Genomic DNA, 16,225 nt, shown 5'->3' on the forward strand with positions numbered 1-16,225 from the left:
TTGCGCAGTGTTATAAAGAGAGTGTTAAAATCTATCTAATTAGAGGGAGAACTCACATTTTCAAGAAAAAGATTTCCTGCCAAGTTAGAATTCTTAAATTTTTTTTTCAGAAAAATGTTCATTTTGATTATGTTTTTAATTTTAAATAGAGAAGATTCAAGGAAATCTTCTTATTTATCTTAATTAATAATCTTAATTATTTTTAAATGGACAAAATAGGAAAATGTAAAAATGAAATTTCACATTTCAAATTTAAAAGCATTTAGTGTCCAAAAATCCAAAATAAGGTGATGAAGAGATGGGCTTGAAAAGTCCCCTTCCTTCTTGTAAAACTAGTCTTGCGCTATTAATTATGGAGAAATAATCTGTCAGCACATTGTTAATCATCTAATGGAATAGTATATCACAGAACAATTCCCTATTGCCACCTCTTGTTCTAGAGAGTTTGAGACCCTTTTGTCTTTTTACAGCCTTGTTCTCTAGGTATTTTCCAAAAGCATGAAGATAACCAGAGGGGAAGTCTGTACATGTAATGTTTCTTTGCAATACCAGATTCTCCTCTCTGCAGCACTCTTTTGGACAGTACCACATAGACACTTGAATCAAAAGAGCAAGGATCCTGCGAAAGGGTCAGCAAACTCTCTGAGAACGACTGGAAATGTCCTACAACATTAGATGAAATTAAGTTAAGGTTTGGTTTTAGGTGTCTTGCCCTTTTCATGACGGGTGGATGTCACCCCCCTCCTCTTGGTTATACAGCGGATCGAGAGCAGCCCTGCCCAGAAGGACTTGGGGGTCCTGGTGTATGAAAAGCTGGACACAAGCCAACAATGTACACTTGCAGCCCAGAAGGCCAACCATCTCCTGGGCTGCATCCAAAGCAGCGTGGTCAGCAGGTCAAAGGAGGTGATTCTGCCCCTCTGCTCCGCTCTGGTGAGACCCCACCTGGAGTCCTGCATCCAGCTCTGGAACCCTCAGCACAGGAAAGACATGGACCTGTTGGAGCGGGTCCAGAGAAGGCCACAAAAATGGTCAGAGGTCTGGAACAACTCTCCTGTGCAGACAGGCTGAGAGAGTTGCGGTTGTTCAGCCTGGAGAAGAGAAGGCTTTGGGAAGACCTTGCAGCCTTCCAGTACTTCAAGGGGGCTTCTAAGAAAGATGGGGACAGAGGGTAGATTCAGACTAGAGATAAGGAAGACATTTTTCACAATGAGGGCGGTGAAACACTGGCACAGGTTACCCAGAGAGGTGGTAGATGCCCCATCCCTGGAAACATTCAAGATCAGGTTGGAAGGGGCTCTGAGAAACCTGATTGAGTTGAAGATGTCCCTGCTCATTGCAGGGGGCTTGGACTTGATCACCTTTAAAGGTCCCTTCCAACCCAAATTATTCTGATTCTGTAATTCCTCCCTCTCACTGACTTTGGTCCTTATGTCTCCTTCCTGTGAGCTCTTCCAGTTCACTAAGCCTGCAGAAACTACTATCTGATCTTTCCCTTTCAGCCTACAGTATAGTTTGTGCTGGGCTAGTGAAGTGAATTGGCAAAAAGAAGTGGCTCAGAGGACATCAGAGCCAGCCAAAGAGAAGACTGTGGGGAGGGTGAGTTGCATAGGGAGGAGAGGGAAGATGGGGAGAACCACAGTGTCAACACCAAGGTGTTGACAATGAGTTCTTAGGTTGGCTCACCCCAACTCATGGGACTGCACCCTAAATCCTGCTCCATTGAACAGTTGCATTTCAGTATTTCCCATGCTCTTTTGCAGTACTGATATCAAGGTATGGAAAATTTCTTCTGTATGGTCCTTGGCAGTGTCAAAAATCCATGTGCTAACACCACCAGAAAAAGCCATCAGGAAATGTCATGCATAGTTTCAGTGGTAAAGCACTAAAATTCCAGAGGATAAAACTGAGATTTTACAAGAAATGGAGAGAATAGTGGAGTTAAGATGTATTTGTCACTCTCCAGGCATGTCATATTGTATTTTAAAACCAAAGAAATAATCTGACTGCAGCTAAGATTTTAGAAGCTCATATCTTATCTGGACTGGAGGAAACCTTGAGAAGCGGGGTGGGGATTGTTAAATTGCATTAAGGAGAAGCTGTCATTAATGAGCTCCTTTGGATTGAGGAGATAGCACCCTCACAGGGGAGATGGAAAAGTGGAGTGTGCTTTGGTACGTTGGCTGCTTGTCAACTCAATCTGTCTTTGTATTTGGTTAAACTGAAAGGGTAGGTTGCAAACTCTGGTGTCTGCTGAGGGGATGCCTGTGTGGTTCTGTGTCTTTGCTGGAGGTGGTATTTGCCGCTGGCAGGCAAGGTGGGCAGCCAAGGGGATTGTCTTCACATTTGGTGAGGCAAGATTTGGCAGAACTTGTCTGCTGAAGCCCTAAACAAAAGACCCTCTAGACAATCAGTGTTAAGTAGTTTTCAAAGATTTATTTATCATTTGGATGGAAAAAACATAGGGCAGGAGGTCAAGATAACTTGCATGAAAGCTGTAAACAGCTTTTTCTTCAGTAGGATTTGACTTCATTAATTCAAGGTGTTTACTCAATGTTTTGCCATAGAGCATGTATTGCCTGAACAGAATATGCACAAACTGCTTCAGACAAGAAGCTTGAAACGGATCAAGGTATATGAGGTCATTCTTCAAACCAACGATCGTTTTAAAGTAAGCTATTTACATTTTTCACAATGGTCTATGAATCAGCATCTGGTTATTTACTGCATCTCAGCTAATGGTCAGTGACTGTTATAACTGCATTGACTGATTGACCATATGTTTAGACATAACTGATTTTAAGATTAAATGAATTTAAGTGTTAGGTAAAAATGTGGAAATATCTTGTGTGGACACTTTAAAGTTAATTTACCCTCTATTTGAATTTTAAGTCAATTTTAGGCCATCAGTATAAGTGAAACTGGTTCAACAAAAAAGGTTTAAAATAACATCTTTAATTAAATCGTTCCAGGTTCAGGTTTAATCCAGGTCTTAGATGAAAGATGCAGCAGCAATGTATTGTACTTAGAGAAAAAAACATTATGGCGATTGTTTTATTATTCATCTTTATCACAAACCTACTCTTACAGTGATAAATGCAACAAATAACCCTTTCTCCCATATAGGTCCCCCGCTATAAAAAAGAAGCAAGCAGATTTAGTGTTTCACTGGCAATAAGTCAAATGTTGTTTAAGACATAAGTCAGTGCCATTTGACACAACCGATAGTTTCCACTTGAGTAAAATTCATAAATGTTACCAGCATGAGATCTGAACGGATTTTTAATCTCTGGAGTCATTGGCAGGGCAGTCTGGGGAAAACTAGGGTTATTTTGATATACTTCTATTTGGCTGATGAATAAGAAGGACCTTTTTGAATTCCCTGCCTGAGAGCTAGCCTGATATTTATCCATCTATCATTGTCTGTTTTTCCTGTGCATTCCTGTATTATTCAATTGTGAGTTGCTCTGTCTTTTTTTAAAAGGGTTTGTGTGTATGTGTGAGTAGCCACACTTAATATTGTAGCTTTCTTCTTTCTGAGATGGAGATTGTAATTGGTTATTGATGGCCTATTTGTATGCTAATGTTGCTCAATAAAAAAAGCTAAAGCATAATTAACGCTCTTGCTTCACCAAAAAAGAAAGGGAAAAAGGAAAGCTTGGAAAGGTCAATGGATTTCATATAATAAATTACTAAATAATGGAAGACATAGGATCCTACATCCTAGAATGTAATGCTTTCACTATTTATTAGCTATTATTTATTACAAATGCTGACTATACTTACTTTTTGGTAACTATTTTCTATATACAATGTATTTAGATATTATGGCCCTGTGGTTGATGGTATAATGTACTGCAGCCTGCCAAATTTCAGATGTAGCGGCTTTCAAGAGAACAGCATCTCTGTTTATTCTCCTATATTTCATTAACCCACAGTTCAGTAAAATTGCAGGCGAAGCTGGCCAGCTCTTGGTGCAGAGGCACGACTCGGAAAACCTAGCGTCAGATCTTGCAAACACTTATTCACGGAGTGGTAAGCTGCAGCCCTGAAGGCAACACATGCAACACATTTACTGCTAGAGCCAATAACTGTTGGCAGAACCGGCTCCTTGCATACTTAGAAAGCAAGGAAAATTTAAAGCCCAAACCCTTGTTCATGCAAGTGTTATAGTCGGCTTTGGTGGATTTTTGGGTTGTGCTGTTGGACAGCGTGAGAGAGAAATATTTGGGTGTATGAGCAAGTATGGAGCTGGTCAAACAAGTGACCATGCCCTGTTTTTATGCTGCCTCGTCTGCGAGACGAAGTAAATTGAGCTGCCTTACTGGAGATGAATTAATGCGTATAGCCTTGTGACTGGGGTTGTGTGGACCAAGTATGATGTATAGGTGGTTATCTCTGCTTGGGCAGGACAGCAGTCACAGTTAACTTGTTAAGCAGCCACAGTGTGACTACATTCAGTCATATGACTGAAATTTCAGATGGTGTTTGGATTTTAATGCGAAAATGACACAAAACTTGTTGTAAGAAGAGAAAAAAAATCCAAATTATTATCAGAATACTTATACATAACTTTTAAACCCAATGTCTTGTAATGGAGGTGACAACGCCATAACACCATCATCTGTGGCTTCCTATTAGAATAAAACACATTTTCAGAATGAATACCTATTGAATATCGAATCTTAAAACTGCTTCTTCAAGACACTTTCTTTCTGCTTTGTTTTATTTGCAGATGATAGAACATTGGAAACAAGACCTCCCCAATTGTGTAACTTCGTTTCTTTGGGCATATTACAAACTACAGTTCTTGCATCTATTATTCTTCTTGTTGTTCATGTAAAGCAGTTGTTGCATACTCATGGACTAGTTGTACAGTTTAAAACCAAATAAAACACTATTCCAAGAAAAATATTTCCTTCCTTAAGAAAATTAAAGTTAACAACAAAAAAATTAGAACATGTGTTCATATACTCAAAACTGACTAATCCAAACTCTGCATGCTAAAAAAAATCAACAAAGTTAAAGATTCTTTTAAATTTATTTTCCCTTTCTACTAGACCTCGGTCATAGAAATAATTTTGCTGTGCTGTGAGTCATTGCTGAGTGATAACTACATGTCGAAATACAATTTATATGCCACATTCTCTGTTAGTGTTAATGAAAATATTTCTTTTGTAGGTAATGGAGCTATTTAGTAAGCACAGGTGAGGATTTGTTCTACACCAGAGCATGTGACCTTTGTTTCTGGGAAAATATATACGATGAAGTTGTTGTGTTACTGAACATAATTATCCACAGTTAGTGGCACTTCATACTGTTTCTTCTTGCCGTTCTCTGATGGAAGGTAAATGATGAGGTTTAGGATTTTAGTCTAGGCATAAGGAACAGCTTATGTTGAGTCAAGGAACACTAGCATGAAATAATTGACTTTGTTTATATCCATCTGCAATTTATCTGCAACAACAACATTGAAAGGTGACATTTATCTTATGAATTTCTCATTCATTTCTGTACTCTGACCTCATCGTTCATGCAGCTCAAGTGCATGATACATGTAGATGAATATTTATTATAGATGATGAAGTGTCCTTTTGGCAATCTAATATACTTCACTATAAAAATAAACAGATTGTACACGAGGCTGTCTGATTTGAGTGTTGGCATAGATAGTACCTCACTCTTATCTGGTGCTTTTCATCAGCAGATCTCAACACAGTTTGCTGAAGAGGGCAGTGCCATCATCCTTCCTTGTAGTTCCACATCCTTTACTGGATTGAAGTGCAGGGCTTGAAGACCCTGGGACCTCGAAAGTCCCTCTTACAATGCCCACAGTCCTCTTACTCAAAAATATGTTTTAAATTATTGGGAACACTGTGGTCCTGTAGAGATTGAAGGAGGTCTGTATTTTGATATTCCCAGGGGTAAATACAAGTTTCTACTGAGATTGGGATTACATTATTTATTGAAGAACCAGACACAATAGTCTAAATCAAATTTCTCTTAAGAACATTTGTGCAATATGGTCTTTTATCCAAAGTCATGTCTGGGATGTTAATAGAGAGAATATTCTATGCTTGATGTTTAGTTTAATGCTGTTGTAACCCATGATTGGAAAGAAAGGTCGATACTCCCAAACCCATACTACATCCAAGACAATGCGAGTTTATAGAATGACAAGATTTTGCTAGAAAAAAAAAGAATTAAAAATGCAGCCAGACTTCATCCTAAAGGAGAAGACGAAATAGAAATTTAGTTTTAAAGATGCATGCTTGTGACTAACTAGCTAAAAAAAATTGCCAAGTGATTTATATGTGATTTATGCTCCTTTGTGGTCTACTGAGGACTACATCTTATCTGGGACATCTACTCTGTGAATAGTATACTGCAAAAATATAACCTGTCATTGGGAAATTGGTGCTCAGAAAGCCTGAGAATCAACCCATCTATTGAGATGTCTAATGTGAGATACCTGGTTTTAAAATACAGTGCTACTAATGCTAAACCTGCTCGTTTTCTGAAACAAATTAGTGCAGAAGGAGCATGGTGAGTGACTTGACGTTTAGCACACCAACTGTCATGAAAAGCCTTTTCTGATGCCTGGAAATGGGATGTGTGGGCTAGAAAAGAAGGAAAGTAAAATGCTGGATAGGACTTACAGGATGTCAGTGTCCTTGCTTGCTGGTGTTGGCTGCTGAGAAGGTCGTGGGGCTGCGGTTACCCTTGTGGAATGAACTTGGCAAAGCAGGTGAGGATTTCCATGGGAGGGGAGAACCGTCTCCGGGAAACTACTGCAGCAATCGTGTTTGTTGGTGAAAGAGAAAAGAACCATATTCAGAGCCATTTGATGTGTTCTGGCTTTTAGACAAAGGAGGATGAGCAATGAAAACTTCATCAATACTTCATTTAATATCTGAGATGTTGGCTCTCAGCGTGTCAGTGTTACAAATCTTAGAAAAAAGCTGGTTTTGGTTCTGGTAGATGCAGTCCAGTTCGAGTCTCCTACTACTGTGGTACGTTTTTGTTCACTCTGGTAATCTTAATAGCATGGCTGCCACGATTCAGGGATCACTCAGGTGAGGAAATTGTAGAGACAAGGAGGAACTATAAATAATCCAGCTCTATGTGAGCTGGGTTAAATAATATTTCAGTATAAAGTACTGCACGCTACATCTTTAAGTGCGTCCCTTTCAACATCTCTGAATTTTCAGTGAAGACGCTACATTTTCTCAAGCATCTGAACTGCATGATCCCCAGGAATTGCAGCATGATTAGATGATGCTATTCCCTGCCTCCCTTCGCCCAAAGGACAGAGTTAACCTTTCAGTTTGTCCATGCTTGAGCTTTTATAAAAACATTTGGGAAGTTAATGCATTTGAATAGATTTTATCCAGCGAGTAGTAAGGAGCCTGTATTAGTGGTGTGCATGAAATGTCACACTGGACACGAACCTCTCTTGAGTGCCAGGATCGACGTGGACATGTATTTCTCAGCTCAGCATCTTCTCAAACCTAAAAATCCCATCCCCCTCCTATGCTTTCATTTCTGCAGTGTTGTTTACAGTAATATAAGAAATGATGCCCTGTTGGCCCGATTACATCTGGTATGAAATCAAATTACAATATCTTCATCATTCATGGCCAATTTACTTTCAAAAAATGAATCTAAACCAACACAATTAAATGAAAACTGCTATTAATTTAAGTTATTGTATTAGTGTAGATTACAACCTTTAGGTGCTAACCCATTTGTTTTTACAGTGGACTGCTGTTTTTAGTGGTTGCTGGAAGACCCACATCTAAGGATAGCTGACACGCAAACATTTAATTATGTAATAAATTATGTATAGTGTATCTCTGAGCATGGTTTGTGGTGTTGGGTTTTTTTTTCAATTCTGTCCTACTCATAGTCAAGTGATTTGATGACAAGAAGAAATGAAATATCTCCAGATTTTCGATTTGGGTTATCACTACTGCTAGTAGTTTCTGTTTAAAGTGTCAGCTCTTCAGGGACAGATTTTCTCTCTCTACTATGCCAAACACAATGAGGTCCTTGACCTGGAAAGGAAGACCTTTGGGAAGCTACCCCAATACAAGTAAGTGTTAGTAATAACATAATGACATTCCAAGGTGCAGAATGTGCTGCAAGGTCCTGTTGTACCAAGGACCCCTGCGAGAGGGGTGTGGGTAGACTTGTGCACCGAGGCGAGTGGCACTGTGGCTCGCCTCATCATAGCCAGCCTACTCAGAGAGAGAAGCTGTCTCCTGTGCATGATATTTTTTTCTCACATGGTCAGTTTTCTGAAGAGGTAGGAACGTCTTTTTCTATTTTGCTTTCCTGTATTTCTTTTTAATTCCAGTGCTTGTCAACTGAAAAGATGGAACTCATTTGCAGATGTATATATTTTTCCTTTAAGTTCCTTTATCTTTCTGGCAGTTCTGACACCACTAAAAATTACATCCCAGAGGACTCATATACATGTCCCTCACTTGAGCTGTATCCTGAAATACGCTGATCTGCCTCCTGTTCTCCTTCTTCTGCAGATGAAAAGAGCGATTTCAAAGGCTGGGGTCTTAACTGACAATATTAAGCAAACTTTCCCCAATGGCAACAAGGAAAGTGAACCTAACAGAGATACAAACAGTGCTCTCTGCTGTGTGCTGAAACATCATGCAATGACTATCACTGCTATATGTTTACGTTTTCCATGATTTCCAGAGTTTTGTCTCTCATGATGCTATGTTATGCTATCAATTTCCATTTAATTATTATAATTTCTTTCTTTCTTTTTTTTTTTTTTACATTGTGGTCTATACAGCACATTCTAGAAAAAAAAAAAAAAGTGAGAGGTGAAAACAGCAGAAGTTGTAGTAACCATTGCATTTCTAAGCTGTGTAACCATAAGAACCTGCCGCTTCTTTCAGGAGAAAGAACTGGAAAAAGGGTCAGAGAAGGTACTTTCTTAGTTCCAGCTGTAATGTACAACCTCCAAACTCTCAAAGTTGATATCTCATTTGAAAGACTAGTCACATTTGAAATCAGGGTGCTGTTTGATCAGACTTGCTGGGGAACGCTACCGTGGCCAGATGGACAGTTTCCAAACGCATCAGAGAGGGAAAAGTGGCTGGAAGAACCATGGCTTGAACATCAAGCTGTGATATGGGCAAAAATGCAAGAGTTTAAGCTGTGGTCACTGTTCTGATTTCACACACACACATACACAAGCCTGCACAGGTGTATGTCATGGAATGAGGTATCTGGAGAGCTTCAGGCACTTGTATCATCTGCTGTCCCCTCTTTCTCTGCTGCAGCGCTGGGAGCTTTGGTGCTCAGACAAGAGTGCTGCAGTTTACCTCTGGGTCTCTCCTCTCTTGTGACAGATGTGGAGTTTTCTCTTTCTGCCCCCAGAAAGCAATGAAAGGTAGGTGTGGAGAAATCAATCTCTTGCAGTAAAGCCGGGCTCCATCTCTTCCTGCACTCAGCTACCGCAAGGGAAAATTCCATCCATGTCAATAACGCTTTGCCTGGATTTCAGTGAAATTGCGCAAAGAATAAGCACTGCTCTCTGTACGTGTTAGTAAAGATTCGTCCTGTTTGTCTTGAAGATGTCAAGTAGCAGAGAGACTCGAGAGGAGAAAATGAGGGGAAGCACATGTGTTGGCTGACCAGCTTCTGCAGAAGCGTGGAGAGAATGAGGCTGCTGGGGAGGACTGTGCTGTCATGGCACCGGCAGTCAGGAGGTCTGGTTCTCCCCCCAGGTCTCCCAGTGATCCTGGCTACCTTCTCAGCTCTAATCGCCCGTCTAGCAAGATGGTCAGTTTTCTGTTGTCTTATGTATGTACAGGCCTGCGCAGAGATGGCTCGGAGTGTGGCAGGGCAGTACCATCGTAAGAAAGCCGTGAAGGGCAGAAGTGCTGTAGCAGGCCAGTTCTGAGCAAAATATGATAATTTTTAGTCTTAGAAATCTATCTTAGAATTCTATTCTAAAAATCTATTTTAGAATAGATTTTAAAAAAAATGTTAAAAATTTTTAAAATGGATTTAAAACATTTTAAAGAATTAAAAACTTAAACATTTAAAAATCTGTATCTGAGAATTCTATTCTAAAATCTTAGAAACCTATCTTAGAAATTTCCAGGCTGCAGGACTGCTCTAGAAAGGTATCTCCATATGCTCACCTCATTCTTTGCTCTTTTTCTTTCTGCCTGTTCTTAGCCCCTGCCAGGAACAGGATCTAGGACTAGATGGGCTTTTGGTCTGACCTAGTGTGGCTGCTCTATGTTCTTGTGTTTTGTTACACTACCTCTCTCCATTTTCAAAATGTACTGGAGAGTTAGGAGGTACTTTAAAGTCCAGTCACTCTTCATAGGTTACAGAATGAGACCCAGGGGAGGGTCAGAGGTTTAAGAAGTAGAGATTGGCTTAACACAGACAATGAAGTCAGCAATATTCCTTACAAGATTGACTTATTAGCTGCATAAACCTTATTATCTTTCAACTAAATGGCTTTATATCTAATTTGCTATCTGATAAAGGGATAGCCTGAAAACCAATACACTTTTGTAGTTATTCAGTATGCTGCTTATGATTCCTTGCTTTTATTTATACTGTAGTTTATCATTCAAGCTGGTTGGTTGTCATAGACAAAAATGGGAAGTTCATGTTATTGCTTCAGCTTTGCTGCAGTTTAAAAAGAAAGCAGGTGATGACATATTCTTCATTACTGAGCTGATTGAAAAGACCACCAATTAGTCAGCACACGCACTGAAGGAGGGGAGCCTTATGGAAACAGGCCCTATCGGAGTTAGTGGGGTGTCATCCTGACAGTATGATGGAGATTTTTGGGTGTAAAAAAGAAGATCCCGTTCCACAGAGAAGGACTGTGATTTCTGACATTACAGACCTTCTTCTGAGGTCAGTGCAAAGTCTATATGCTCCCATTTGAGAATGGACCTAATTCCACACTCAAGTCTGAAGCCCCTGCCCTCCTATAGTGCAGCCCTTGACCTCCTACAGTGCAGGAGGAATAGCTAGGGCAGTGCTGGCTCAGCTGAAGTATGATGACACACCACAGAGCGCTGTCCTGTGATATCAGGCAGCTGGGATCAAGTGGGGAAGTGGGACGAGTTTCTTTCTTCAACAGCTCCGTGCATGCAGCTAATCATTTTGGGTTTTGTAGGCAACTAATTGCCGATGTCCTTTAGCCGGCAGTATTAATGGAGAGTGTAGGACAAGGAACACACTGTACATTAGCTTTGTCACTAGTCCACACTCCCCTGCCTGAGGTTCCTGTCTGAAAAGTTCAGGGTTCCTCACGCCCGCTCTGTTACTCACTTGGGGCACTGACAGGTGAGTGCACGTATCTCACTGTATATCCCAGAGTCCTTTATCGCGCTGCCTGCTACCAGACATCTCTACACCTTCCCACCTCAGCAAGTGTCCGCAGAGGTAAATGAGAGCTCATGTCCTGCCCTTTTTCTTCAAGGTTTGGCGTTTGGCTTAGAGCAGCTCCCACCAAGAACGCTATGTTTTACATGAAAACAGGTGCATTTTCCAGTGTTTTTACTCTGGGAGCAGCAAATTTGATCAGAAGAAGGAGAAGACAGTTGGAAGTTTGTTATTTCTTGCATTGACATGACAGGATTCCTCATACGTTTTGAAGATTAAGCTTCCTGGAAAAGGAGTGTCCCTTACATATATATATTGGATGGTATGAGAAAGCACTTATATGACTTCAGTTCTTCCATTATATGTCTTTCGAATTACTGGCTTTGTAAATCTTATTATCTGTAGGTCCTGTGTTATTTTATTCCATTACGAAAAGGGAACATAAAGAGAAAGGTGCTAATATCTCATGACCTAATTTAGCTGGAGCCATGCTCTTCTTCAGCATCACAACGGCTACGTCAGTGGGGAATTCCCAGGCCTAGTGATTTGTCACTCCTATATTTAGATTCCCAGTCATACCTATGTATATTGCACATAACCAGTCCCACACCATCTTTCACAGCAGTCTGTGTGGAATTACTCTCTTTCTGCTCAAGTCTTTCACCCTTGAAGCAAAGGAAAAGCCAGAAAACACTGAATGTCCCATAATTTTATGTTGCTGTTGAATCACCTTTTTGACAATAGCGGGTTCTACACACCTCTATCATTTTCTCACTTTTCCAAAATGAAAAATAGCTGGCTTTTGACATTCTTGATCAGGTTTAGGAGTGAGCTAGATGCCAAGTTTCACTCTTCTTGGTATTGTGCAACACTCCTACAGAGCCCTCAAGCAGAATACTAAAAGCCTACACAACCTTAAGCTCAAAACTATAGGTGTTTGTACAATGAGGCAGCAATTTTGAAGATTATGGTCTTGAATGTCAATGTTTCTTTGTGGATGGGTCAGAAATTTTTCATGTCCTTTTTCCCAGTACTGCAAGCCAGCTGGGTGCAAGCCAGATCCTGCCTAGAAGCTGCATGTTGTAGTATTAGCCTGGGCCAATAATTCCTGTCTAGTGACAAGGCTTTTTAACTCAGGCTCAGTGCCACATTGCTGCAACTGAACTAAAACATGTCTGTTTTCATGGAACACGCATAGAGCAGAAGCGAGATGGTGGGCATCTGCCCTAACAGCCTGTGTTGTCTTCATGTTCATCGAGGGTGTTGCCCTGCATTGATTTTGCTTGCACTTTCTGACTGGCACAGAGAATTGGGCCCAAATAAGGATTGAACTGAAGGATTCTGGCAACTGGACTGTCCTTTCTTATAATCAGATAAACACAATGGTCCTGTCTTCTGCATTTGTTCTCTGTTGATAGCTCAGACTCCAGAGTATCTAAAAATATAGAGGCTTTAACGTATCTGAGAATACAGGTTGCATCAATTTGTTCCCACGCTCTCATTACTATGTCTTCCTCAAAATAAGTCTTCCTTTTGGGGGGCTCTTCTGGCCTTCCATCAATATTCCATCCAAAAAAGAAACAAAACTGTTTTTATTTTCCTCCTCCACTGCTGTTCTTTTAGTCTTGGAGACCCTGAGCATGCAGGTGGAAAATGTGTTGAAATTTTGGCTTATATTCTGGTTAGAAATAGATAAATCTGTTTATACCAGGTAGTGATTTGACTGGAAGACTCCTTACCACACCCAGAAGAAATTAAATGAGTAGTTATAAATATTCCCTTTAATCATGGAAAAGAGCCTTGTATCCAAATTTATGCAGACTCCCTTAAAGACATGGCCAGGTTCTCCTTTCATCATCAACAGATTTGCTTTGTGTCTCTCAGTTAGCTTCCTTTAAGTTGCACCACTGGTTTATGCTAGAGTTACGGAGAGATCTTGCTCCCAGGCAGCTGTGGAAATGCTTCCCTTTTCCTCATTTTTTTGTGTCTTTTGTTATTCTTCGTATGAGCTGCTATCATAAATATTTAGATGGAAATGGCTAATAGGAAAATTGTATGGTTTCTAAGTTCAATGAGCCATTAAATAGGTTCTAATAATCTCAATAAAAGTTTGGAATATTTAATAATGAGAAGCAGAAATATAGGTTACTTGATTGCTACCAGACTCTCTCAGTAAATATCGTCAGCAGCTCATACACTGCATGTTCCTCAAACACCCTCAAAGAAGAGCCTCTGGGGATGGGGGAGGGAATCAACGAAATCATGTATAAACAAAGTGCTGTTCAAGAGAACATAGCTAATTTTTTGGGAAAAAGCTGTTCACCACATGCTTTTTATCATCACTGTGGAAGGTTTAGAGGCTTTCCAATACGCAATTAGAGACCTAATCAGACTTTGCATTTATAATAATTTACCCTTGTATTGCATGTAACAATGTCACGGTTTTCAGTGGCCTTTTCTAGAATTGACATTCTCAGAAATTGGAAATTTGAGATGTACAGACCACCTTCTCCGAGGCAAAGCACCCCCTCCTCTAAGAGACCGGGGAAAGTGTTAGTTTGTTCAAATTACCTCAGGCCACAGAGCCAGGTGGGAAACTTTGATTAGCAGCACCTCCCTCTAGAGCCCTTCTCTTCATTGACTGTATCGTTTAGGAATTGCTTAATTAGGAGATTGAAAATGAGGTAGTGTTGGGGTCCTAATGTACGTGGCACATCTCTGTTTGCTCTATGCAGTGCGAACAATGAAGTATTTGTCATACCAGGTGAAGCTAGTCAGAGACCTGCGATGTATTTCTGCAAAATGTTCCTTGAATAAAAGTGAACGTGTTCCATACCTTGGTCTGTGAGATAAGGGACAAACTAGACAAAATATTTTTGTAATAGATATTCTGCTTATGTCCTCACTGGAGGTGGATTTTGTGGCTTCTGAAAGGTGGCAGCAAAATGCCTCTAACTACGGAGACCCCCGTGCTGGTTGCTTGTTCTTTAGAGGTTCGTTTCTGCAAGGCAGGACCACATCTGTCCGTCTTTACAGCCATTTATGATATTTGATGAGATAGATCAGAGCTTCAGGTGGCACAGCTGCAGGAAGCAATAAACTAATTACACATTCTCCTACCTTGTGTTAACTAGATAAGAGGTGCTCACATGAGCTGCATTCTGCGGCTTTTAAGTTTGCACTGGAGGAAGTGAGAGGGCGGGGAAAGGAGAGATGCTTTATCTGCCCTACACGTTCCTTGCCCTTATCTCCTTGTGAAAACGATAGATGAAGTTACTACGCCTGTAATCCCTGCTGAGTGAACAGAAAAAAGAGTGAACACTGTTTCCAAAACATTTGCAGTAGGGTTGCATAACCTTCCTGTGATTTGCAGAGATCTCGCAGGCCCCACCTGGCCAACTGTTTGTGCAGCTGTATTTCTTCTTGGAGCCCCGGCCATGCCCACCTGGATTTTCTCTGGCTTAGCAGGTGGCACCTGCCATTAAGCAACATTGCTCCTATGTTGTTTGACTTGCTGCATATGGATGCACACACCTTGTGTGGGGTGGGACAGTTATCCCTCTGAAGACGTTCACTTTTTGGGTTTGGGCATCACGGTAGCGTTAAGCGGCTGATGAGCTAGGTCTCCTGTCCCTCAGACCACTGTTTGTTTAATTGTCTCTTGGTTTTCTGTATCTGATGAATCTGTCCTCTAGCCATTTTAAACTTACATTACATTATCTATTCGGTGTGGGAACTGATTCTTGGTTGTGCCTTAGCTTAAGAAGACACTGGGACACAGAACTGCGGATGTTACTTTGATAATAATTAAGCTTGCATTTCATGGCTTGCGTACACGTGTGTAATTGTCTTCCATATTTTAGAAGCATAAGCACTGCCATTAAGGTCAGCGATGGACACCCAAACCTGTTGATCAGCTTCATCTAGGTAAAAAAAAAAAAAGCATATTCTGACCTTATTTTCAGTGATTTATCTCCAATGACATTGGTGAAAGTATACTGCCAGAGAGAACAGCCAGAATTAGACTAACTAACTAGTGTGATGCATTGCCCTTTCAGACAGCTTGGGGTTCTTTACAAACGGCTAGTCCTATATCTGCACAGAGTTTATGCTATATTTAGGCCCTTGTCAAGAAATCTGATCTGTGCGGGAAGTTTTTCATGCTTGCATGGAAATCCATTAACAACAGCAGGGGCCCATCCAGGCAGCAGGACCCACATGCATCCAACTAAAGGGCAGTGGTATGTATACACATGTTATATATATATTTATATATATTTTTATATATATATATTTAAAAAAAAAAAACCAAAAACCCCAAAAAACACAGGCATTAGTCACAAAAACCTTTTCTTTCCAGGTTGGAAGGAAGCTGCTTTCACACATTGCACTGTGGCACTTCACGATAACTTGGAGTCTCTTATCGAGCCGACGGCACTGGGACAGTGAGGTGGCAAACAGAAATTATGTGCCTGGAGTTTCGCCAGAGCCACTGAATCACACGTTTGGTTCTTTTTAAACACGCTTGGGGTCTTTGGTACCCTGTACCGTTAAAGCTGTAATTGCCATTAGCATGGTGTTTGCTTTTCACAGCGAACTATGAAATAGGTGGAAGGTTCCTTTTTCTTTTTCTTCTTTAACATCCATGTGGCTGGAAATTGAAGCGAGGCAGAGGCTGCCCTTCTATTCCCAGTCCCATGCCAACAGCTGCTCTGACAAAGGGCATCAGTGGCTGTACTTTCTCATTTCTTTCAGGGTAAGACATCTACCTCCAAGACCTGCTTTTGAGAACCCGATCAAAGGGAAGAAACCGAAGAAAAACCTTTATTGACAGCAC

This window comes from Phaethon aethereus (genome assembly GCF_964289735.1).
Source record: "Phaethon aethereus genome assembly, chromosome: 2".
Lineage (NCBI taxonomy): Eukaryota > Metazoa > Chordata > Aves > Phaethontiformes > Phaethontidae > Phaethon > Phaethon aethereus.